This window comes from Lissotriton helveticus, chromosome 5_1, assembly GCF_964261635.1.
Source record: "Lissotriton helveticus chromosome 5_1, aLisHel1.1, whole genome shotgun sequence".
NCBI lineage: Eukaryota > Metazoa > Chordata > Amphibia > Caudata > Salamandridae > Lissotriton > Lissotriton helveticus.
The window spans coordinates 447,371,913-447,397,053 of NC_136065.1; the positions used below are offsets into that span (position 1 = coordinate 447,371,913).

The window sequence follows — 25,141 nt, forward strand, 5'->3', positions numbered from 1 at the left end:
AGAGACACCTATGTCATCAGATATGCTGTTATATTACTAGATCAGGGCAGCATGCCGAGCCAGGTATGAAGAATTTCCCCAAACACCTCCTACATTACCAGCCTTGGAAAATGTTCTGGCAACAGTATCTCCTCGCAAATTGATAGCACACATTTATAGTATCACCCAGAGGGAACCCCCGATCACCGCAGCCACTTCTAAAACTGACTGGGAAACAGATGCAGATATCACCATCACTGATAAACAATGGCAGTTTTGCCGTGCCCAGCTTGACCACCTATCGCCAAAATACAGGCTGCGGCTTATTCATTTTAATTATCTGCATAGACTGTATCACACGCCACCCCACTTACATCGAATGGGATTACACCCTGACACACGAGGCTGGAGATGTGGAACTCAGAATGCCACGTTCGTTCACCTAGCCTGGGACTGCAGACCGATAGCGCAGTTTTTGCTAGATGTGTTCAGCCACATTGGTCGTATAACTAACAACCCTGTGACCTGTTCACCATTGATCGCACTACTGGGCTATGTACTAGAGGTGCCGAAGGGGCAGCGTAAACTCACGGCAATGCTGTTGCTCTTAGCGAAGAGACAGGTAGCAATACATTGGAAATAGCAGAACCCGCCGACTATAGCAGAATGGGTGGGAGCTGCCACTTACTGCAAAGACCAGCTGTCCCATTACTGGGAGCTAATGCCGAATAGATCCAGACCAAAAGACATATGGGAACCCTTTGTCAATTGGATGAGAATGGGGGGAAAGATATTCGAAATGATCAGGAAGAGTAAGGCAAAGACAGCAACAAGACGGAAAAGGCATACTCAGACACAGAGTTGGTCACATTAGCTAGGTGAAACACTACTTAACTCAGCGGGTGTGTGTATGTTCTAGACATGGCAAATAAAGATTGGGAATTGACGAAGAGAAACCTGCGATGGTATGTGGACGTGTATAGGCATATGTCAAAGTGACTTGAAAGGGTGGTGGCGGAGTTTATTTTGATTTTAAAGTTAAACAATTTGTATACCTCTGGTATAGACTAATGGAATGGCTACATGAAAGATCTTGTGTTCCGAATATGAATACTGTTGTACCATCAAATTATGAATATCTGTAACTGTGCTTAATCTGAATAAAATCAATAAAAAAAAAAAAAAAAACATTTCTAGCTGTAAGATTTCTATAAATAGCTAGTATCGCTCTACAAAATTTCTCACCAAAATCATATTGTCTATTTGACAAGTTTAGAAAGCTGACCCTATCGAAAGCTTTAGCTGCATCAAAAGTTAGGACCGTCAAGGGGCTTTTCTCCCCTATAGCCAAGTATATTGCTCCAATCAGCTCATGTGTCAAGTCATGTCATTTTCTCCCTTTTGATCTTTGTGTATTAAATTTCCTCTAACCCTCTTTAACCGTATACCTAAAATCTGAGTATAAATCTTGCAGTCTCAGTTTAAGAGAGATATCAGTTTGTATCACTCACATAACTTAGGGTTCTAGTTTGATTTTTAGGTCTCTCTCAGCATTGCAGCGTGCATTCGCTGTTCGCTCTGCGAGACATATTGTGTTAGAAGAGAGTTTAGAAGGGGGTTTGAAGCCCCAACCATTACTTTCATTGGCTGGCATCATCGTTTATGGAAATGATGGGCTCTGATTGGAAATAAGGCTTATTTGTTACCGCCCTGTCTCCTTTTCGGACGGCCTATCCGGACGGGATGGTTTGCTTGACGGCTTTTGTGAAGGAATTTCTTATCTATAGGGGACCTGTAGTGGCGGATCATGTTTCCGACAGCTTGTTTCTACGTCTGTGGACATCTGGAGCATGTCAAGAACAGACAGCCGCTGGCTCCTTGCATTGAAGACTCAGTCAGCATTTCACAGAGTATTTCGGACACTCGAACGTGCGTGCGTCCTTGAATACTTCGGCAGGATATCTTTTCGAGGGGGTTGTTTCTGCCCAAATGCCACAGGCCACAAAGCTTTTGTTTTATTGTCCAGACATCCGCTCCCATTAGGACTTTATTGAGGTTTTGCTGCTGACACAAACATGCTTCAGGGGTGCCCCCCCCCAGGGCTGATAAAATGGTGCTGGCTGGAATTTCTAGCTGCCTTGGAGTGGAAACGTTCTGGATCCGTGCCGGCCCCTTGGGTGTTTGTATTCTATTGTTCACAGAAATTTCTTCAAGGGGATATTTTCCTGTATTGCATTTTTTTTTTTTGCTTGAGTCCTTATTACAGGTCTGAATCGTTGATGATGACATGGCGTACATTGCTTCAAAGTTTCAAAAAACTCTCTGTGAGCTTTGATTTGGATTTGTGTGTAATCCAGGGAATAAAACGGTTGTGGGTGTAAACAACATCTTCCTTCTGGAAAAAAAACTGGAGAAAAAAAAGAGAGGAACACAACAAGGGTAAGTGCCCACAGTATCACGTATTAGAGGAGCTTGTGATGCAACACACTTAGGGGTCCATTAGGATGTCGGGCGGATTTCCTCGGCCAGGCTGGCGGTAGCCACCGCCAGCCTGGCAGAGGAAATCCGCCCGACATCCACAGCCCAATTCCCCCCCGCCATATTAGTATGGCGGGGGAGACCGCGGCGGTGAGAAACATCGCCCGCATGTTTTCCGCCCCGGTCGCCTTGCGGAAGGGCCGGAAAACGAGTAACATGGTGGCGGTGTCTGATAGACACCGCCCGCCATATTACAATGTGCTTTCACCAATGCATTTCCGTGGCGGCAATGCCGCCACGCAAAGGCATGCGGAGACTCCCTGCGGGGGCCCGTTGTGGGCCCCCTGGGAGTCCCTGGCTTGGGGGGTTGCACATGGGGGGTACCACCCCGCATTTCAAAGTGCAACATGGCAGGCACCGCGCGGTACCTGTCATGTTGCACTTTGAAAAGCACAACGTGCACTTTTAACATTGCGGCGGGCGGAGATTTCTGCACCGCCCGCCGCAATGGCAACCATACAGGATGCGCCCGCCTGTGTGGCGGTCGCATCCTAATGCCCTCATCGGGACCCCCGCCCTTATGGCGGGCGGTCCCGGGTCCCGATATGATGGCGGGCGGACTAAGTCCGCCCGTCATCATAATGGGCCCCTTAATGTGGGAAGAGCAGTTGCATTGATATAACCATCAAGTCATGTGTGACACAGTGTCAAAAAGTGACTAACCAACCTGTGGATAAAATGCAAAACATGCGGCGTACATGCTGGTAATCATGTGGAGCCTTAGACAGGTACATGCATTCGTCATGTACGGGGGTGTATATGGGATCAACCTATGGAGGACTGTAGAGAACTACAGCCACAACTGTGTCCCCTGGCCAATCTGTATGGAGAAGGAGGGGGGTGGTATATGGGGGCAAGAGGAATGCGGGGAAGAAACCAGACTAACCTGGAAGGGAATGTAGAGTGGTCCCAGTCTGAGGGTCTGTATCACCTGCAACACTGGTGAGGGCGAAAAACCTATAGCATGGAGGGAGTAGTAGTGAGTAGGGCTGTAGTATCAATGTGAGGAACACGACTGTGCCGTGTACTGGTGGCATGAGGCCAGGAGGGTGAGAAGGGTGAGCTCTGCTTATGTGTATCCCCTAGTCAGTAACTGTGAGGGAGGCGACACTGACCATGATGGTGTGATAATAAGCTAAAACATGGAAGGGGCGAGCTGCTCGTAGATGAAGGAATAGGGGGCTGCTCCAAGGTGATGGAGCGCCGCGAGTATTGGTGACACGGCAATCAAGGCTAGTTGGGCGGAGTAAAAACCACGGCCAGCAGGAGGCTGCCACGGTAAAACCACAAGTCTGAGGATCGAGAAGCAGCATGGAGGGTCACTGCCTGTAGGCTGTAGAGTGGAAGGAGGGAGAGAGAGAGAAGGGGAGGAGGGGCGCTCCGGTTGCCTGCTCTGTAGAACCCCATGCCTCATAGTGAGAAGCAGTGTGGTGAGTCGCTGCCTGTAGACTTCTGAGATGTTGTTAGCGCTCCAGTTGGCGTCACCGCAGGTGGCTGCTGTGGGGAAACCACACTTCTCATGGTGAGGGGCAGCATGGAGGATCGCTGCCCGAAGACTACAGAGAGGAAGGGGGGGTGATCCAGTTTTTTTCCCAGAAGGAAGACATTGTTTACAACCACACCCCTCTTATTCCCTGGAATACACACATATACAAATCACAGGGACGGTAATCCCTAGGACACTCTTTTTACTTCAGAGTAGATGAGGATGCCCCCTCTGGTCTTGATGAAATGCTGCTAATCCTTTAGGAGAACCAAGGCATGTAACATGTTGACCAATTGACCACTTCCACACTTCACCTTTCACTTTGAGCTGCAGCAGGTTTAATTTTCCTTGCCAGCCACAACTCCCATTGTCGGTTTAAATCATAGCATCAGTATCCCGTGAATAAAGGATTTTTGGACACTCCTAGCTCGATCTTCTCTTGCAGGTCTTTTTCGCCTGTTTTAAGGGAGAGAATTTCTTTTTGATATCTTTCAATTTCATTGTTCAGCTTTTCCACAGAGACTACTATCACCTCCAACCTTTCTACTAAGGAGTGTTTTTTTGTTTCCTAGTTCTCACACACCTCATGAATCTTCTAGTGATTCCTCTCTGATATATCAAACCTTACTTTGATTTTGCTTATCATGGAGGTTATTATTTTTTCTTCTACTGAGTATAATCTTCCTTCTGTCTGCTCAATAGGTTCATGGAGCGTCATAGGACCCTTATCCTGAGTTTGTGCCTCTATCTCCCTTTCTGCCAGCACCTGAAATGTTTCTTGGGTCTCCAAGTTTGTGCATGTATCAGTTCCTGCTTTTCCAGCCATACCTATCAGGGGCAACTCTTCTATGGCTGGTGCCTCTCTATTTTTACGCTCCGGTGAAGTTGAGGGTGGTGGTAGATTAAGATGGGCTCCTCCAAGAGACCACACTTTAAAATATGACCTCCGGGAGGGTGTAATTTTAACACGATCAACTGGTTTCATTCCTTTCCGCCCTCCCTCTCTCAGTGTTCTCCTATCTTCTAATAGATTACTCAGTATAGTCTCTGGTTGAAGCAGGACTGGGATAACCTGTTCTAACTGTGTTAGGGGGCTTGCTGCTCAGAGGCTGCTGAAATCCCTAAGGTTTGTTTATTCCTCAGAGCCAAGCTATATACCTTCCCACCCCATAGCTCTCTCCAGCCTTCTTACCTCAGTAGAGCATTTATTCACTCCAGGGTTGTCTGTTTTCTTCTCTATAACTAGAGACTTAAACACAGCTCCAGTGAGTTTCCTCCCGCCTTCCCTTTTTGTCGGAGCCACATGTGACTTCCCATCTTCTTGTGAGTTTGCCTTTATTTTATTCATATCAGGCAGTCTCACTGTGGTTTGCTGTGTTTGCTGTGTTTCTTCATCTGAGAGACTCAGTTCTCTCTGCCAGCCCTTTTGATGCCCAACGCCTGAACTGCACTGCCAGCTATGCCCCAGAAACAGATCCTTGCAGAAAGCGGCCGATCACAGGAGAGCCAAGCTGCAGCCTCTGCCCACACACCTGCTCCCCATCGGAGCCAGACACCTGCGACAGCTGAGGCCTCCTTCCACAATGTCGATGCTCGCAATGACAACCCCGCATCCGCAATGTATCAAGGGATCGGTGCCCCCATCAGGAAAGCAGCTCCTTCACCTGCCCGTCGGGACCACCAGGACCCACTGTGCTACACACCGTCACACACTGCTGCTGTTGCGCGTGAAGGCTAAGAGAGAGCTCCAACCCGCTTTAACCATCAGCCGCCTCGTTCCCCTCTCATTTTATTGTTTTGATTGCCAATACATGAAGAAAAAGGACATGCACAGTGTATCTCATAATGTTAAGACAAACAATTTTTTTAATATTTCATGTCTATAATGCAATCTGTATTTATATTAGCAGGATGATATTGAGGCCTTAATCTTTTACAAAAATATTATCAGATTGGGTGTGGATTTTGTTTTATTAACTCCAGTAGGGAAATATGTTTGTAAACAATATTAGAACACAATATTTTTCAGTCTGTGTTTGTCCATTATATTAGGGTGCCATACCAAAATATAGTAGCCATGCATGAATTAAATTGTTAGAACAGGAAAAGAATAAAAGCTGTTGTGATATGTACATTTTTTAAATCTCAGTCCATTTGTAACCCAGTTTTAAATAGATGCACATAAGAGAAAATCAGAGCGATCACAGGTTATTATTTTTGTTCAATTTCCTAGTGCAAAGTCATAGTTAGTTATTATAAATCTTCGAATTAATATTTCCGGACCTTGTAGTGTTAGTGCTTTTAATTCTTGCTTTGCCATATTCATTTTGAGATGACACAATATGTCATTCCAGTACACTACTCTAAATACCTTTTGATAACAGTGGACCCAATACACTAACAAACTGATGCAGCTAATAACATTTAGATCCTGAATTAACACTATTTAGAAGAATCACTATTTGCAGGATTCAGGATTCGTGTGATTTTGCCCTTAAAAATGAGATTTGCTTACATGAAAATGTTGCTGTTATTGTAGAATTTATGCTTAAGGAAATTTGCTTCCATAAATAGGTTATGTGGAATACTGTGTCCGCCTACCTGGAAAAGCTGGTAAACACCCAAAATGCACAAGTTTGTGAGTATTTATTTTGTTCAGGTAGTTTACTACCCTGAAATGGTTTGAGTATTTACTAGAGGAAGACAAGCCACTAAAAGCTTGAGCCAGGCTCGATCCTGCTTTGGCTCAGCTCGAGATCCAGTTGAAATTCAAAACAAGCTTTCATTTTGTTCCTGCTTGACTCCCTACCCGTACGCAGGATGTGGTGTTAGGGCCAGAGTAGTCGACTTTGGACCTCGGGAACCCAGTATGAGTCTCGGCGTCGCCTCAACATACTGTGATTGTGAGCAAATCACATAATTTCACGATCCCTATAAACAAGAATGGCGAAATTGTGTAATATAACGGGTGCCCATGTACAGTGTTCCAATACATCCGGCTCGAGTTCACACTATATGAAAAGTGCACAAAAAGGTAAAAAGTAAAGCCTAAGCATAAGAAATTTTACTTTAGAATAATTTGGGCCGTGTACAGACAGGGTTTACTTGACAATTGTTTGTATCTTAGTTCACAAAAGTTTAATGTTTAAAAATGATCTGTTTTTATGATGTACTTCTCAGTGCAGTGCTATAATGTGACTTTTTAAAGTCAAAGCTTTCACATGCTAGAGAAATAAGCTTTTTTATACTTTGAAGGGGCTTTGTCATATTTTACTTGATGTCTTCTGTTCGATTTACATTGCAAACCTTTTCAGGGATCGGCTTTAATATTCGAGCCAGACCCTTGGCTCGGCTTTGGCTCGGCACTCCCCATTAATTTGTTGGCTTGGCCACCGCTAGTATCTACTGTCGTCAGACAGGATTACCTACAATTACAGGTGTGAATGGGCAGAGACACCGCCAAAAGTGATAGGGTATATTGTAGGGAAAGTCCCTCTTTTCATTTTTGCATGCAGAAATCTATGCCAGATCATGTTGGGCCTGATTAAAATGGCGGTCGGATGAGCATCTGACCGGCATCGTTTCGGGGAGGTGTCCGACTGACTATATGTCGGCGGTTCCACCTACCCGATTACAATGCAACCTTCATGTAGGCAATCATAAAAATGCCTTGTACAATTGCAGCAGGTGCTGCGGCCCTAGAAAAGAGCCGCAACATAAGTCGCAATGGTAAAAGGCATTTTGCAAACAGCCATGCACCGTGTGCCAGGCACCATATGGTGCCTGGCACGCGGTGCTTCGATGTTTGGAGGGGTACCACATGTGCTGCCCTGGGCCTATAGAGAAGGCCCATTGGGTATGGGGCCCTGCAAGGGGCCCCCAAAGTCCCTTTCTGGCTATCTTTTCATTGTGGTCAGACCGCCATGAAAAGGCAGTCGGGAAAGGCCATCATAATCACTACAGTGGTGCCTCCACAGGCACCACCCCCATTGTAGGGATTGTGGTCGGACCGACGCTCCAACGGGCTCCTTGAAAATGTCAGAGGTGTCGGTCAGTCCCTCCGCCAGCTGTGGTCAGACCGACCACAATATAATGCTGCAGTTTCGCCACTACGCTGGATGTCGGGGGGACAGTCATGGTCCCACCGACATCATAATCGGGCCCATAAAGTCGGTAAATGGATACTCATCTGATATTATTGGTAATTGTGAAAGTTGCAGATTCACATTGGTACTGCTGAAACCTTTTGACAGATGACTACATTTTAGACTTTCATCCCAGATGTTTTATGAATGTACCTAATAGTGTTTTGGAAATTGAATTTCAACCTTGAAATTAGAAGCCAAACATACCTGTGATGAGATTCACATAGGGTTTGACCATTATTTAAGTAATTACATTTTTGCTAATTAGGAGGTGTGTTTTGGTAGCCTCTTCACTGCATTCTTTTAAACGTTCTGTAGGAAAACCTATATTGTATTGTATCATTTATTGGTGTTTCAAATAATTTGATTCATAATCCAAAATACGTTCATTAAAAACAATTAAAACAATAAAAACAGATAAAAGCATCAATAAATATCATAAGCCCATGAACACAGAGCAATCAAACAATTATAAGTGCAAATTCGGTGAAGATAAGAACTGGCAAATAACTAAGGGCCAGATGTAGGTCGGTCGGTAACGGCCGAAAATCGGTATTTTCGGCCGTTGCCGACCGGTAAGTAAGAATTGGTATGTAGGGGCATACTTTTACAGAATCGGTAAATTTACCGATTCTGTAAAATACCGAATCGCTATTTTTTACCTATTCGGTATATCCAAATGTAGGTGGCACTCCTGAGAGTGCCACAGGCCTTACAGATTCGGTATTTTACCACACAATCCAATTGTGTGGTAAAATACCGAATCCAGGTGTGCATGCACATGTGTGCATGCACACCTAGCCATGTGACAGACAGACATGCCCTTAGGGCATGTCTGTGTGCCACATGGCTCACATGCCCGTCTTTGGGGTGCTAGAGGGTGTCAAAGGACACCCCCTGCACCCTTGCTAAAATCGGTATTTACCGATTCTGTAATTACAGAATCGGTATTGCCCATTGATTCCTATGGGCTTCAAGGCCCATAGAAATCAATGGGCAATACCGATACGGTATTTACAGAATCGGCAAATACCGAATCTTAAAGATTCGGTATTTACAGATTCTGTAATACCTACATCTCCCCCGTCATATTTACCGACTCTTAAATACCGAATCGGTAAAATTCGGTATTTAAGAGTCGGTAAATATGAATTACCTACATCTGGCCATAAGGTCCTTCTAAAATTTAAAAGTTGTCTTAGGCTTCAAACCCTTTGTCTTGACTGAGCTTTGAACTCTGACCACGCTGCAAAGATAGGGCTGTTAATTCATTTAAACCAAATGCAAGTTCTGTGCTGTAGCATGCTTGTTTGGCAAATGGGAATGGTGTGTACATTCTGTGGCTTATCAGTAGTACAAGGGCATTGGAGTGGACACGGTTAAGCAATAACTGGCAAGATTAGGTACATCATTAGCACAAGTAAATATTGGTGGTCAGTTTATAACTATGGACATACAGGCTCTTTATAGTAATATTCCAATTGATGGAGCCTTAGCAGCGGTCCATTGGTTCATCCGTTCATCCAGACCTATAACATCAAATGTTCATCTGTGGTCATCTTAGAGTGCCTTAAAATAGTGTTATGCGACAACATTTTTGAATTTAACAGTTATACAAGCAAAAACGGGGTGTCAGTATGGGGGCATCATGTGCGCCGACAGTGGCTAATATTTATATGTCACAATTTGAAAAGCGATATTTCTTCAACGAGATAGCCCCGTTCTATGAATCAGTAACCAAATGGTCACGATGACGTCTTTTTTATTTGGGATGACAGCTACGAAAAACTACAACAATTTCTGGAGTGGATACATTTATGTGATGAAAACATACACTTTACGAATCATATAAGTACAGAACAGGTGGAATATCTAGACGTAATGATAAAACATGAGGCAGGTATCGTGGTGGTGGATTTATTTGTTAAACCCACCTCCAGGAATTCTTTATTACATTATTACTGCTACCACCCGGCAACCCAGAAAAATAGCATTCCGTTTGGAGAACTTTTACGTCTCAGACGGAATTGCACCAACATAGATGATTTTGACAATAAAGCCGAAACAATGAAAAGGAAGTTTCAGCCCAGGGGCTACCCCAAAAAAATCATAAGAGATTCCTATAAAAGAGCACGCTTTTACGATTGACAGTATTTGTTAAGGCAAAACAACAGTTGATGGACAGAATGCAGAACAATGTCATACATTCACCCCTGTACAGAGATCTGGGCCTAAATCCATCGTTTTTTTGCACTCCACACCACCCCAGTTCAGACATGGCCATATGCAGATCAGTCTTGACTCTGTGCCTCATGGGAACAGTCTAGCCTGAACTGCCACGCCATGTCTTTCCTGGACCGGAATCAAGCATCCTAGGACCGGTTTCTGGCTATCAGCCGTCTTCAGCCAGGATAGCTTGACTCCAGTGGTGTGGTGAGCATGGGACTCACGTCTGAGCATACCCATCCCACTCGGGGTAACAAATGCAAAACAACAGTTGATGGACAGAATGCAGAACAATGTCATACATTCACCCCAGTACAGAGATCTGGGCCTAAATCCATCGTTTTTTTTGCACTCCACACCACCCCAGTTCAGACATGGCCATATGCAAATCAGTCTTGACCCTGTGCCTCATAGGAACAGTCCAGCCCGAACTTGCTCAAACGCTCCGTCCATCATCCCCTTTTATATCGCTTTGTTCGCCCTAAGTTGGCAGAGTATGCTCAGACGTGAGTCCCTTGCTCACTTGGCCACTGGATTCAAGATAGCCTGGCTGATGAGGATTATGAATCCGAAACCGGTTCCAGGATGCTTGTTTCCGGTCCAGGGAAGACATGGCTTGGCAGTTCGGGCTGGACTGTTACCATGAGGCACAGGTGCAGACTGATTTGCATATGGCCATGTCTGAACTGGGGTTGTTGAGTGAGCTAAAAAATGGCGATGGATTAAACCCAGATCAGTTGACTGGGGGTGAGTGCTTGATTTTCTCAAACTCTCCATCCATCATCCCCTTTTGTTTCGCTTTATTCGCTCTAAGTTGGCAGGGTATGCTCAGACGTGAGTCCCTTGCTCACTTGGCCACTGGATTCAAGATAGCCTGGCTGATGAGGATTATGAATCCGAAACCGGTCCCAGGATGCTGGTTTCCGGTCCAGGGAAGACATGACTTGGCAGTTCGGGCTGGACTATTCCCATGAGGCACAGGGTCAGACTGATTTGCATATGGCCATGTCTGAACTGGGGTGGCTGAGTGAGCTAAAAAATGGTGATGGATTAAACCCAGATTAGTTGACTGGGGTTGAGTGTTTGATTTGCTCAAACGCTCCGTCCATCATCCCCCTTTGTATCGCTTTGTTCGCCCTAAGTTGGCAGGGTATGCTCAGACGTGAGTCCCTTGCTCACTTGGCCACTGGATTCAAGATAGCCTGGCTGATGAGGATTATGAATCCGAAACCGGTCCCAGGATGCTTGTCTCCGGTCCAGGGAAGACATGGCTTAGCAGTTCGGGCTGGACCATTCCCATGAGGCACAGGGTCAGACTGATTTGCATATGGCCATGTCTGAACTGGGGTGGCTGAGTGAGCTAAAAAATGGTGATGGATTAAACCCAGATCAGTTGACTGGGGGTGAGTGTTTGATTTGCTCAAACGCTCCGTCCATCATCCCCTTTTGTATCGCTTTGTTCGCCCTAAGTTGGCAGGGTATGCTCAGACGTGAGTCGCTTGCTCACTTGGTCACTGGATTCAAGATAGCCTGGCTGACGAGGATTATGAATCCGAAACCGGTCCCAGGATGCTTGTTTCGGGTCCAGGGAAGACATGGCTTGGCAGTTCGGGCTGGACTATTCCCATGAGGCACAGGGTCAGACTGATTTGCATATGGCCATGTCTGAACTGGGGTGGCTGAGTGAGCTAAAAAATGGTGATGGATTAAACCCAGATCAGTTGACTTGGGGTGAGTGTTTGATTTGCTCAAACGCTCCGTCCATCATCCCCTTTTGTATAGCATTTGTTAAGGCCCATGAAAGAGAAAAACATTAGTTTTTGTCAACAGACACGCCATGCTAAATGAGCGAATCAGACAGGCAGTGTGTGTAAGTTGGCACATACTTAATGTAAATACACCTAGAGCAGAACAGAGTCCTAACCCCATGTCTGCATATAAACGCAACAAATCCATAAAAGCTCATGTGGTACACTCACGCATGAGGAAAACTAATGTCTCGCAACAAATGAGCATCATTGCGAACAAACCAGTGGTTGGCACATATAAATGCACTAATTGTAAATCTTATGCAGAAACAATCTTAAGCTTATTATAATTTTTGTTCACATAACATAGAGTTGAAACCAGTGCAATATATGTTGTAAAGTATATCCACTTGTGTCTTGAAGCATTTAATGTATTAATTGAATTTATTTATATATATTTTTTTCTATCTATAAAAAAATCCTAAAAATAAAATAAAAAATATTTTTCTAAACTGTATAGTTTAGTGTGTATCATGTTGCTGTTGTGAGTCTAGAGTTCGCGCACTAATTCTATTGGTCATCAGCACTGAGCCAGATGCCAAATTATTTTTCAAAACAATTGATTTCCTTGATATGGTATTTATCCTTTTTTCAGGGGCCTGACCTCTTTCTAAAGGCAGTTTATAACTATCTTCATTAAGGGGTCGATTATGATTGCGGATACTCCGCATCCTCCGGGCCGGCGGAAGCCACCGCCGGGCCGGAGGATGCGGATTATCCGCTGCGGACTGAAGAAATACCCTCCATCAGATTAGGATGGCGGGGCCCCTGGGGTGAAGGGGGGTGGGGGTTGCACATGGGGGGTACCATTTTGCGTGCACGAAGCGGCAGGCACCACGCGGTGTCTGCCGCTTCGTGCATGCAAAGGTCAACATGCACTTTTTAAACTTGCGGCGGGTGCTGCTTGAAGCAGCATCCGCCGCAATGTTAAATGTAGAGGATGTGACCGCCAGGGTGGCGGTCACATCCTAATTGCCATGGACCGCCGCTGCCCATGCGGACGGTCCCTCTTCCTCGGGGATGGCGGACGGACGCAGGTCCGTCCGCCATCCTAATAGGCCCCTTAGTTTGAGGCCAGGAGTGGGTTTAATATTTTTTGTGATTTTTTTTTCTGGAAGTATGTGACAAAATATAAAATAAACCCAATACAATTTGAAACTAAAAACAAATGAGTAATTACAAAAAATGAAAGTCTTTTTTCATAAATTATTTGTATTTAGTATAGTGCACAACCTAGGTGTAGATACGGAATTAGTTTGTTGTATAAATATTTAAAAGTACTAAAAAAACTAAATTAAAACCAAAACAAGTGTTGCCTTATAAAAACGTTTTAAAAAGGGTTTGCAAATTACAAAAATCTTTAAAGGATGTGTTAATATTCACAAATTCTCTTTAGTGTTCTGAGAAAGTTAGCTCTTAAATTGTGTTTTGTTTAATATCGTTCACTATCCCTTGCCATCCTACCTATGATGAGAAATGTTGCAAATTAAATCAGTGTCATCAGGAATCAAAGTCTTTGGGTGGTTTCCCTCCCACAGAATAAAGATACAAACAAAAAGTAAAATGGCTCATGTCTTATAAATAACTTAATCTATGTCTGAAATAATCAACAAATTGAATAAGGTAAGCACAATGATTGGGGTTAAATTAAAGTTACTGATTGAACTTAATTCAGAGTTAAAGTTGGGCAGATGGCTATCATTAGGGTAAGGTTAAAGTTACTTATTTCATTGAATTAACTTTAGTTTCAGTTGAGGTGTTAGACCTGGTTATAGGACTCTAAGCACTTTACCATTGCTCATCAGAGCTAAAGTGCCCGTGCTCTCACCTCTAAACATGGTAATATTGAGTTATACCCAATTGCCATATTTAATCTCAACTAATATAATAAAGAGAGAGCCCAAACCTTTGAGGCGGGTAATCTCAGGAACAACAGCACCAATCACAACACCCAATACAGCATTGGAAAGGGCAGTTGCAGCAGAAGGACATAGGCTATGCAGACGCCCACCATATACATTTAAAAGGTAAAAGAACCGTGCCAGCAAAGTAGTCCCTTGTGGGCGTGTCTGCGTTGTGCTGTGGGCGTGTGCTGGGGGCGTGACAAACGCTGGGGGCGTGTGGTACATTCCGCCCTTCATGCCATGTCTCATATCGTGTGCTGTGGGCATGTGCTGGGGGCGTGGGCGTGTGCGGGCGTGGGATTATGGGAAAAAAAGCGAGCGTTGTGCCCAATATTTCATTGTTTTTTCTTCCAAGGTTCTGTACATTCCAGCTCTGGGTGTCCACTCTGCTCCCTTTAAATACCCCTGCACCCCATAATCATATCCCACCCTTACTCCTTAAAATAACCCAACACCCTTAAACACTAACCCATCTTAACCCTATAAATATACCCTGTACCCCAAAATCCAAACCTATCCCTCAACCCAAAAAATACCCCTGTACACCAAAACCCAAACCTAGCCATGAACCCTAAAAATACCCCTGTACCCCAAAACCCAAACCTAGCCCTGAACCCTAAAAATACCCCTGTACCCCAAAACCCAAACCTAGCCCTGAACCCTAAAAATACCCCTGTACCCCAAAACCCATACCTATCCCTAAACCTTAAAACTACCCCTGTACCCCATAACCCAAAACTATATCTGAACCCTTAAAATACCCAAACACCCCAAAACATATACCTCAGTACCCCAAAACATATACCCCTATACCCATACTTACCTTATCCAAACCTTAAAAAAACATGGTTTTACTATTCATGCATTTACAACGAATTTCGTTGTAAATGTATGCGTGGTAAAAGCATATAAAATGTAATGCCATGCGTTATGATGGCATTGCGGAGTCATGGCACTTTCGTAATGAAAGTATGCGGAGTGATGGTATGCGGAAAGAAAGTTGCGGAATAATGGGTGTTTACCCTCCCCCTGTAAGTACATTGGTGGCATGGCGGCCCACATCTCCAGCAACATACTCATATTTTTTCACCACCGATTTGAAAAATGCACAGGTCTCTCTCATTGATTGCCAGCACCGACATACACTTTTAGACATACCTCCCGCCACAAGTTCTAGAATTGCGAACTTTAGAGCTGGGGAGCTACGTTCGAATCTCGGCATCAGCTCAACATCCTGTGATTCCAGGCAAAACGCTTTGTCTCCCCGTGCCTACCGCAAATGACGGTGTTCTTCTCTAATGTAAATTGTGCTCATGCCATTTTGTCGAGTTCGCGCTATATAATATTGCAAGGAAAAATAAAGTAGGGAAACTCGAGTTCACACACTACTGAACTTGCGCACTCTTAAGTGCATCAGCAGTGCACTGTGAATCGGAGCGTTTCACAGGCCTGTCACAGATAAGAAATTCTATCAAAACGAAATCCTAAAAAACAATATACTACTGGCCGGCAACAATTCATACCCGGACAACGTCGGGACGGGCTGATAGTTTACTTATAAGTCTGTAGTAAAGTACAGTATATGTGCCCAGGGCCTGTAAATTAAATGCTACTAGAAGGCCAGCAGCACTGGTCGTGCCATCCATCTAAGTAGCCATCTAAACACGCCATTTCAGAGCCTGTTTGTGCAGTTTTAAACTGCCATTTCGACTTGGCAAAGTAAACCTTTTGCCAGGCCCAAACCTACCTTTTTAATGCACATGTTACCCCTGGGGTAAGCCCTGGACAGCCCAGAGGGCAGGGTGCAATGTATTTAAAAAGCAGGTCTTCTACCTTTATGTTTTACTTGTCCTGGTAGTGAAAAACTCTTAAAGTCTTTTTTCACTACTGCAAGGCCTATATCTCCCATAGGATAACATTTGCATAACCTTTTTACATTTTATAAGTGTAATTTCCAAATGTAAAGATATAACTGAATCACTCTTGGCATCTCTGGAATCCTAGTTTGAGATCCTAACTTATGGTGAAGTCGGATTTTACATTACGATTCAGAAAATGCCACTTTTAGAAAATCCCCTGATTGGAGTTACGGGAAGCACATTTATTTAAATATTCATGTTTTTCGTACGCTTGTTGATGCAATGTTTTCCTCACTAAGGGGGCATTCGGAGAGGCCTTGACACACTTGTGCACTGGTTTCTGAAACAAGAGGTACGCATGGTAGTACACAGCTGCATTCAGCCTTGTTAAACAAAGGAGGGGTAAGTGGTTTTCAAGCTCTTGGAATTTTGCATTTTCACCACATGCTTACAGTGCCCACAGGCTCGCGTGACAACATATATTTTTTTTAATCTTTCAGTTCTGGTAAACTGCTGGCAAGTTGGGGAGGTTCCTCCCGTTTTATTATCATTTGGGACAGTAGTTATCTGAGCAGGTGTCGAATGGGCTGACTGCGCTCTGTGCTTGAGCTTGTGCAGTACCGAGTGCAGAAGCATTTGCAGGTGGTTGACGCATAGTGGGGTTACCTTTGAGGAACTGTGTTTCATTGTTATCACAGTTACAGATATTTCAACGCACACTGCGATTATCTTGCCGGCGTTGCACCTCCGGGAGTTGGCGCTCGGAGTCACGAGGTTTGTATAGTAATTCAATAGACAGATGCCTTGGTGGATTGGACTCACATGCATGGGAGTTCACTGTGTTCACTTGTGGTAGATTAATTTAGTATTCTGCATGTTTTCAGGAATTTCACTTTCAGACAAGTAACACGTCTTATGTAGTTGTCACTTGGTTTCTTCTTCTTTCTGACTTTGCTAGATTCTTTCTGTATTTCTTTGAGCAGGACTGTCCTTTGTGTGTTTCACCTAAAGATATTCATGAATGTTGAATTATAACATCTTTGATGTTCACCTCAGAGGATATAATGGCTGTTATTTTGTCATTTGTGTTTAACAAATTGAATGTGATGCATTTTGATTGCAATTTTCATTTGCTCATAGATTCCCCTGACAAAGGGCTACTGTGCATTGGGACTTGAGTAATCTACGCAGGAATTATTTGAACATCAGTTGAAGTCATGTGGAATGGATTTCCTTTGAAGCAACTGCGTTTATACAATAAATTATGAAGAAGCAATACCCAGGGTCTCAGGGATGATTTATTAATGGACTTTTACATGTTAGAATGTTTCTTTTGTTTTGAGTTTGGTATGCACAATGTTTAACTAGTTCACCAGTGGAGAATAATCTGGTATACACTCATATGAGTGACAAGCAGTAGTGTACCTCATGTCTAGGGCATAGGCCCAACTGCTTCTCTTCTTTCCGAATTGGGTGGTTGGACGGTACCATCCCAGCGGGTGCACATTTTAATAAGTACGTTTGTTTCTCTTGCACACATTTTATAATCTTTGTTAACTGAGTGCAACACAGCTGTTTTATTTTTCTACTTTTAGAAATTGTTCATTTTCTTGCCTATCCATTTGGTGTCTTTAGCCTATCTCTGGCCACTTGACTGGATGTAGTTGATAGTTGAACTTGGTTTATTCCCTCTAGACAACTACGCAAATGGGAACTTAGGTGTGACTGAGTGGGCAATCACTGACATGTGGTAGGGAGGAGTGGGCCCACTCTCTTTTACACCTGAATAGGCTGTGTGATGTCCCCATACAAAGGGCTGCTATACAAAGGGCTGCATGCTCCATGTAGTTAGTCTGAAGCAAGGGAAGGCAGGGAATCTCTGCACCTCAAAGGCATGCCTCCAGAAGCATTTCCCCATTTCAGAGGCAGAACTGTATATAAAAGGAGGACCACAGACACCACCACTTTAGTATACTCCTGGACCTATGGATACTCTGCCAGGAAGAAGGACTGCTGTGCTGCTGGAAGACGTGTATTCTGCTTGACTGCACCCTGCTGGACTCTTGCTTTGTTTTCCTGATCCGCTGCCTGCTGCACTCTTGCCTGGGTGAGAAGGACTGAACCTGCATCTCTTGAACCTAGAACCTACAGTGGACTCCAATGGCTAGTTGGCTGGCCTCCTGATCTGAAGCCTCGGGGACATAACAGGCTTCCAACCTCCTGCACCTGGACTCTACCTTGTTTGAGTCTACCCTGCCAAGTTGTGCCACCCGAGTCCTGAACTCTTGGAAGTGGGCCTACGGTGCTTGCCAGCTGAAATGACTCATCGTCTTTGCTGGGTGATGCATCCCCGAGCAGAACCCACGATTGAGTGGTGCATCCCTGAGCAGAACTGACACATCGCTCTGCTGCGTGTACTGTACCCAACACAAAATACCCACATCATTGCCCTGCAATTCCTCAGGACCGACGCTGCGCCCCTGATGGCGTGGAGCTTCCACAGCCCACTTCCTCGCATCCTTGTTGTTGGAAGCCTCGACCATGACGGACTCCTTATCACAGCTCCTTGGAACTGACGCCAGCTGTGCACTACATCTCTGATGCTGAACTTCACATTGCAAGCCCGGTGAATGGGACCCTCAACAATGATGCAGCATGACCTCACGCAGCAGCCTCGCCACATCTCGGAACCGAAGCATCGTTTTGGCTTCATGGCTCTTCTTTGTCGCGGATCCACACTTTGCTCAGCAACCAGGATTTAAGGTACTCTGTTCAGCAAGCCTAACTGGGTCCCTGTAGCCATCTTGCGCTGCATCAGGGTCAACTTTGCCTGGTCTGGCGCAACCAGATATCCCAGTTACGCTTTGTGCTTTCTGGCGGTATTTTCACTACAAATTTAAAATTCAATATATCAAGTTTTACTAATTGGATTCCTGTCGTTTTGGTCCTGTTTTATGTATTAAAACATACTCTATTTTTCTAAAGCAGTTGTGGGCTCCTTTTGTGGGGTCACTGTTTTACTGTTTGAAGTGTTGCACAAGTAGTTGCCTCTAAGTTAAGCCTGATTGCTCTGTGCCGAGCTACCAAAGGGGTGAGCACATGTTAATTTGGGGTTTGCTTGTGCCTTACCCTAACAAGGACTGTGGTTTGCTACCTGACCAGGGCTTGAACCCCAGTCAACCAACAATACAATCTCTTACTGGAGGAAGTTATTATTATGGTTAGATTAATATTAGCGTTATGATTAGTATTCCAGTTAGGTTCAACTTAGTTACTTAATTTATCTACATATAATTTAATTTAGTACTGCAGGTCCCTTAAGATCAAATATGTTGTTTAATCAAATACAATGTTATTTACTTTGAATTGAATGTAATGTGTGGCTTGGGCAGCATAAGGTTTACTAATATTATGTAAATTAATGTTATAATTGGATTTAATTGAACTACGTTTAATTATTTAATGATTAGGTTTGAGATTAGCATTGTTTTATTTTTAAAGTTAATTATTTATTCTTTGGTTTAATGTATTATTAGTCATAGTTTTAGGGCTTGGTTTAGTGTTTTGGTTGATGATGTAGGGTTAACTCAGGAGGGTCAGAATAGTGGTAAACTACATTAAACTCCTTGCTGATTTAGAGGTAATTGTGATATTGGTTCTGATGTACAATGAGCTATAAAGGACAGACCTAGCTCATCCAAGTCATTGATACATATTTCATCAACCTTGCAGAGATTTAGAGGAGACAGATAGGGACATTGAGAGGCCCAGAGGATATGTATCTGTTGTATGCAGGGCATTCATGATCTTTTAAATATAACTCCTGTTTATTGATTTGGAAATGTGGTCATTACTGATCGGGTAAACTAGAGCTTGTCCTTGAAATTGCTCTTGGAAAGTGTGGTATATGTAAAAGGGAAATGCCACAAAGATATGCAGTTTACTTCTCTCATAATATAAAGGAAAACTGCAGTGATGACATTCCACCAGGAGACTGCACATATTTATGGCCATACAAACTGTGTGACGAAGACACCCAGGTGTTCCTTAAAACTAGCAACCAAATTTCATTCTTTAGTCTAATAAAGGTGCAATTTCTCCCAAAGTGCTTTTTGACTTTTAAGAGCGCAGACTGGTTGTGTGTGAGTACCAATGAAGAATGTTAGGTAAAATGTTTATTAGGTAAATATTTGAAATGGAAAAGCTGGAATTGTATTTATTTGATAATAACTTTTAAGTTGAAAATGCAAGCTTTTTCCAAGCACTGACCCATGTTGAACCCCAAATAGTAGATAAAAAGTCGATTAATTTAAAAAAGCTTTAAAAAAAGGAGAGTTACTAGAAAAGTGTCACTTGTTTTATTCGAAGAAATAATGCATGCAGTACAAATATGTATGAATCTTTTATTAGTATTTGTGTAATTTGTGGGTGAGTTTAATACCAAACTTAAAAAATTTGTGATGAGTCCGACCTCTGCCGGCTGACCTCTGCCGACTGAATGAATAGTGGGCATTGGTAGAATCAATAATTCATAATATCCTAATGCTCCGCTGCGTTCGACACGGTCTGTCACCGCACCCTAGTCCAGCGCCTCAGCAACATCGGTATCCAAGAGAAGGCACTGGAGTGGATCATCTCGTTCCTCGCCGGAAGAACACAAAGAGTCCGCCTCCCCCCGTTTCGCTCCGAGGCCACCGAAGTCATCTGCGGCGTCCCGCAAGGATCTTCACTCAGCCCCACCCTCTTCAACATCTACATGAAACCTCTCGCAGCCATCGCACGCCAGCACAACCTCAACATCATCTCTTACGCCGATGACACCCAGCTGATCCTCTCCCTCACCAGAGACCCCGACACCGCCAGAACCTGCCTACACGAAGGGATGAAAGAAGTTGCCGAGTGGATGAAGGACAGCCGCCTGAAACTGAACTCGGACAAGACGGAAGTCCTCATCCTGGGATCTTCGCCCTCCGCCTGGGACGACTCCTGGTGGCCCCCAGCCCTGGGCACCGCACCCAAGCCAACCGACCACGCACGCAACCTGGGCTTCATCCTGGACCCCTCCCTCTCGATGACCAGACAAGTCAACGCCGTCTCCTCATCGTGCTTCAACACCCTGCGTATGCTTCGCAAGATCTTCCGCTGGATCCCGACCGAGACCAGGAAGACTGTCACCCAGGCACTCGTCACCAGCCGACTGGACTACGGAAACGCCCTCTACGCCGGAACCACAGCCAAGCTACAGAAAAGACTCCAGCGCATCCAGAACGCCTCCGCCCGACTCATCCTGGATGTCCCCCGACGCAGCCACATCTCCAGCCACCTGAGGAACCTGCACTGGCTCCCCGTCGACAAGAGGATCACGTTCCGGCTCCTCACCCACGCACACAAGTCTCTCCACGACCTGGGCCCCAAGTACCTCAACAACCGCCTGACCTTCTACACGCCCACCCGCCAGCTACGGTCCACCAGCCTCGCCCTCGCAGCCGTACCACGCATCCGAAGAGCCACCGCCGGAGGAAGATCCTTCTCTTACCTGGCTGCCAAGACTTGGAACTCCCTCCCCATCCACCTTCGGCTGACCCAGGACCATCTCGCCTTCAGGAAACAACTCAAGACCTGGCTGTTTGAGCAGTAGCATACCCCTCCCCCAAAGCGCCTTGAGACCCTCCCGGGTGAGTAGTGCGCTATACAAATGGCATGATTGATTGATTGATTGATTGATTGATAGGTAAGGTCATCCATGACCGTCATGTACTTTAGTTTTAAATGTGACAGTATTAAATGGTTGTGTATGTTGTTGGGGATGTTTAAATATCCACTTGGAGTTTGGGCAATATAAATTCAACTGTAGACTACTTGTTTGCCTGCATGACGTAAAGTTTGTCACTCATTTTAAAGAGCTGGAGAAGTCCTACAGTGACCACCGACCCCTCTTGCAAGTTACATGTCAAATGTCAGATAACCTCAGGGTTGAGTCAAATGCTGTAAAAAAAAGTTTTATAAAACATAGTACACTGGCTACTGTGGCGCTTATCTCCCTCCTCCCGTTACCGGGCGAAAGTCATCGGGAAGATTGTCAACAGGCAACTGACCTCCTTCCTCAAAAAGAACAACATCCTGGACCCGTCCCAATCTGGATTCCGCAGCAACCACAGCACCGAAATAGCCCTCATCGCACCACCGGCAACATCAGGGCCATGCTGGACAATGGAGAAACCGCACCCCTCATCCTCCGGGACCTCTCGGCCGCCTTTTACACCGTCTGCCACCACACCCTCCACACGCGCCTCCACAATGCAGGGATCCGGGACAAAGCACTGGACTGGACCACCTCCTTCCTCACCAGCAGAACCCAGAGTGTCTGCCTCCCACCATTCTGTTCTAAAGACACCAAGATAATCTGCGCCGTACCCCAAGGATCGTCCCTCAGCCCGACACCCTTAAACGTATACATGGCACCACTCACCAACATCGTTCGACCGCACAACCTTAACATCATCTCATATGCCGATGACACCCAACTGATCCTCTCCCTCACCAAGGCCCCCACCACCGCCAAACCCAACCTCCATGAAGGAATGAAGGCCATCGCCGAATGGATGATCAACAGGCACCTGAAACTGAACTCAGGCATGACAGAGATCCTCATAATCGGATCCACCCCCTCCGCCTGGGACGACTCATGGTGGCCGGCCGCACTGGGAGCTGCACCAACGCCCACCGACCACACACGCAAACTGGGAGTCATCCAGGACTCCGCATAGTCAATGGCCCAGCAAGTAAACGTCGTGTCCTCCTCCTGCTTCAACACACGCTGCATGCTCCGCAAGATCTACAGATGGATCCCCACCGAAACTAGAAGGACGTCACACAGGCCCTCGTCAGCAGCAAACTGGACTACGGCAACACTCTCTATGCAGGAACCTCAGCCAAACTCCAGAAACAACCAAAACACATACAGAACACCACTGCACGCCTCATCCTCATCATCCCCCACCACAGCCACATCACAGCCCACCTGAAAGAGCTGCACTGGCTCCCCTTCAACAAGAGGATCACCTTCAAGCTCCTCACCCATGCTCACAAAGCACTCCACCACACCGGACCAGCGTACCTCAACGAACGACTCACCTTCTACACCCCGTGCCGCCAGCTTTGCTCCGCTGACCTCGCCCTCACCACTGTCCCCCGCATCCGTTGAGCAACCACCAGTGGCAGATCATTCTCCCACCTCTCCGCAAAAACCTGGAACACCCTCCCCATCTGCCTACGACAGACCCAAAACCTGCTGGCCTTCAGGAGACTCCTCAAGACCTGGCTGTTCGAACAGTAGCAGACACAAGCCATTGCGCCTGGTCGCGTTCGTAGGTTTACCATTCTGGATCACCAAGGATTCCTTCCCCGTCACCGCTGCCAGACAGAATCCACACTGGCCGCGCTACAATCCCGACCCTGGGCAAATTGGACGTCGGGACCCTGATCAATAGGTCCTGGCACCAATCCTTTCCGCCCCCTGGAACCGATGAGGCAAGGACTCACTCACTCCTCTAGAGGCCCTGGAGCCCCTCCGTAATCGCGCGGCAATAACGCGTTGGCGCCCCGCAAACCCGCGGCGCTCCGACTATTACACCATCCTTCAGGGAATCCAGGAGCCCTGCAATCCACCTGGACAACACCTCACTTGTTGTCTGTCCCGGTTTCCTTCCTGGCCCTAGCAATTGGAAGGGCCAAGGTTAACATTCAGGCAATGCATTTTTAGTCCTGATGATGATCCTTTATTTTACACAGGATCGAAACGCCGTTGACAGTTTATGTAGTTTCACGCTAGTTTCCCATTGTGTTACCCAACTGTGTTTACTACACGTGGTCAGCTTGGTTAAACTCTTAACTCATTACCAGCGTCCCCCTATTTTAGAATTGCCTGCCAATTACCCCTTTATGTATTTTTCTTGGTTTGTCCTCCTTGTGTTATATGTACTGGATACAGGATTGTATCCCACTGGATAATTGTTCACCTTATTTTGTCGAATTATTAACATTGATTAAATCATTGTTCGGCTGGACAATTTTTCTTATAGCACACATTGTTGTCTATAATTCATTCATTGCCCCATTTGTATCTTGCTAAATTAAGGACCTTTGTTGCCTGTGATAACTGTTACGCCTGGTCCTTGATTACCTAGTAGGTTTCCTTGTTGCTTTGAAACAACTGTTCGAACAGTAGCAGCACCCCTCCCCCCCTCCAGTGCCTTGAGACCCTCACAGGCAAGTAGTTTATTTAAGAAGTTTTCTATAGCGCTAGCCAGACCCCAGGGTATCGGAGCGCTTTACAGTAGGTACAGCACAGATAATCATCAGATATAGAAGATGGGAGACATATCCACAGAGGAGCGAAAAAATGAAAGAGCAACACATTGTAGTAAATGACAATTTTTTCTTCAAGTAGTGCGCCCTACAAATGATTGATTGATTGATTTAATGATTTAAGACAAAAGTAGAGAATCTTTCTGTGTTGGTTCTCTATACTAACTGAAATAGCCATCCCAAATTACTGCTGTTGAGGAAGTGAGGAACTTGGAGGAAACCTATGGCAATAATAATGTATGTAGGGTATGTATTAGACCAAAATGTTATCTATTGGGAGTGCACATATGAATCTTTAAAAATTGGAATATTGCCCCAGCTTTGGGGGTATTTTGGAATCAGATGATTCACTTTAAATGGAAAGCGATTAACAAACGATCAATACTGAAACAATCAAATACTAGTAATTTCCTGCTAATATGCATCTGGTGAGAAATCTGAATTAAAATCTATTTGATTAGAACACAGATTAAAGTTTGCAAAGAGAGAAATATTAAAGATTATACAAGGCTCAACATGGACCCGGGTACAGGGGCCTTATTGAGTTCCCCTCACAATTTTACAAAGTGCCTCCCATATATATGGAGACATAATTGTATTGCTTAATTTAACATCCATGTGATAAAATTAACAGTTAATCTTTTTTGACACAGAAGCTTATTTAATTTCTAAAAGTTCAAAAATACTACTGAAAAGCAGTCTTGAAAAAATTTACACGAGCTAGGAGCTTGGACTCCCACACTGTTCACAGATTAAGTGGCTGTTGCCAGTATGTAGAACAGACACTCCAATGAGAATGCAATTTTATCTTGAAGAGGATGTGGATGTT

The 25,141-nt window shown here is 45.0% G+C and overlaps 1 protein-coding gene across 1 annotated transcript in view; it reads left to right on the forward strand.

Annotated features, from left to right (window-relative positions):
* Positions 1 to 25,141, forward strand: part of ZNF365 (zinc finger protein 365) — a 293,917-nt gene that overhangs the window by 7,103 nt on the left and 261,673 nt on the right. The gene's annotated exons all lie outside the window — the stretch shown is intronic.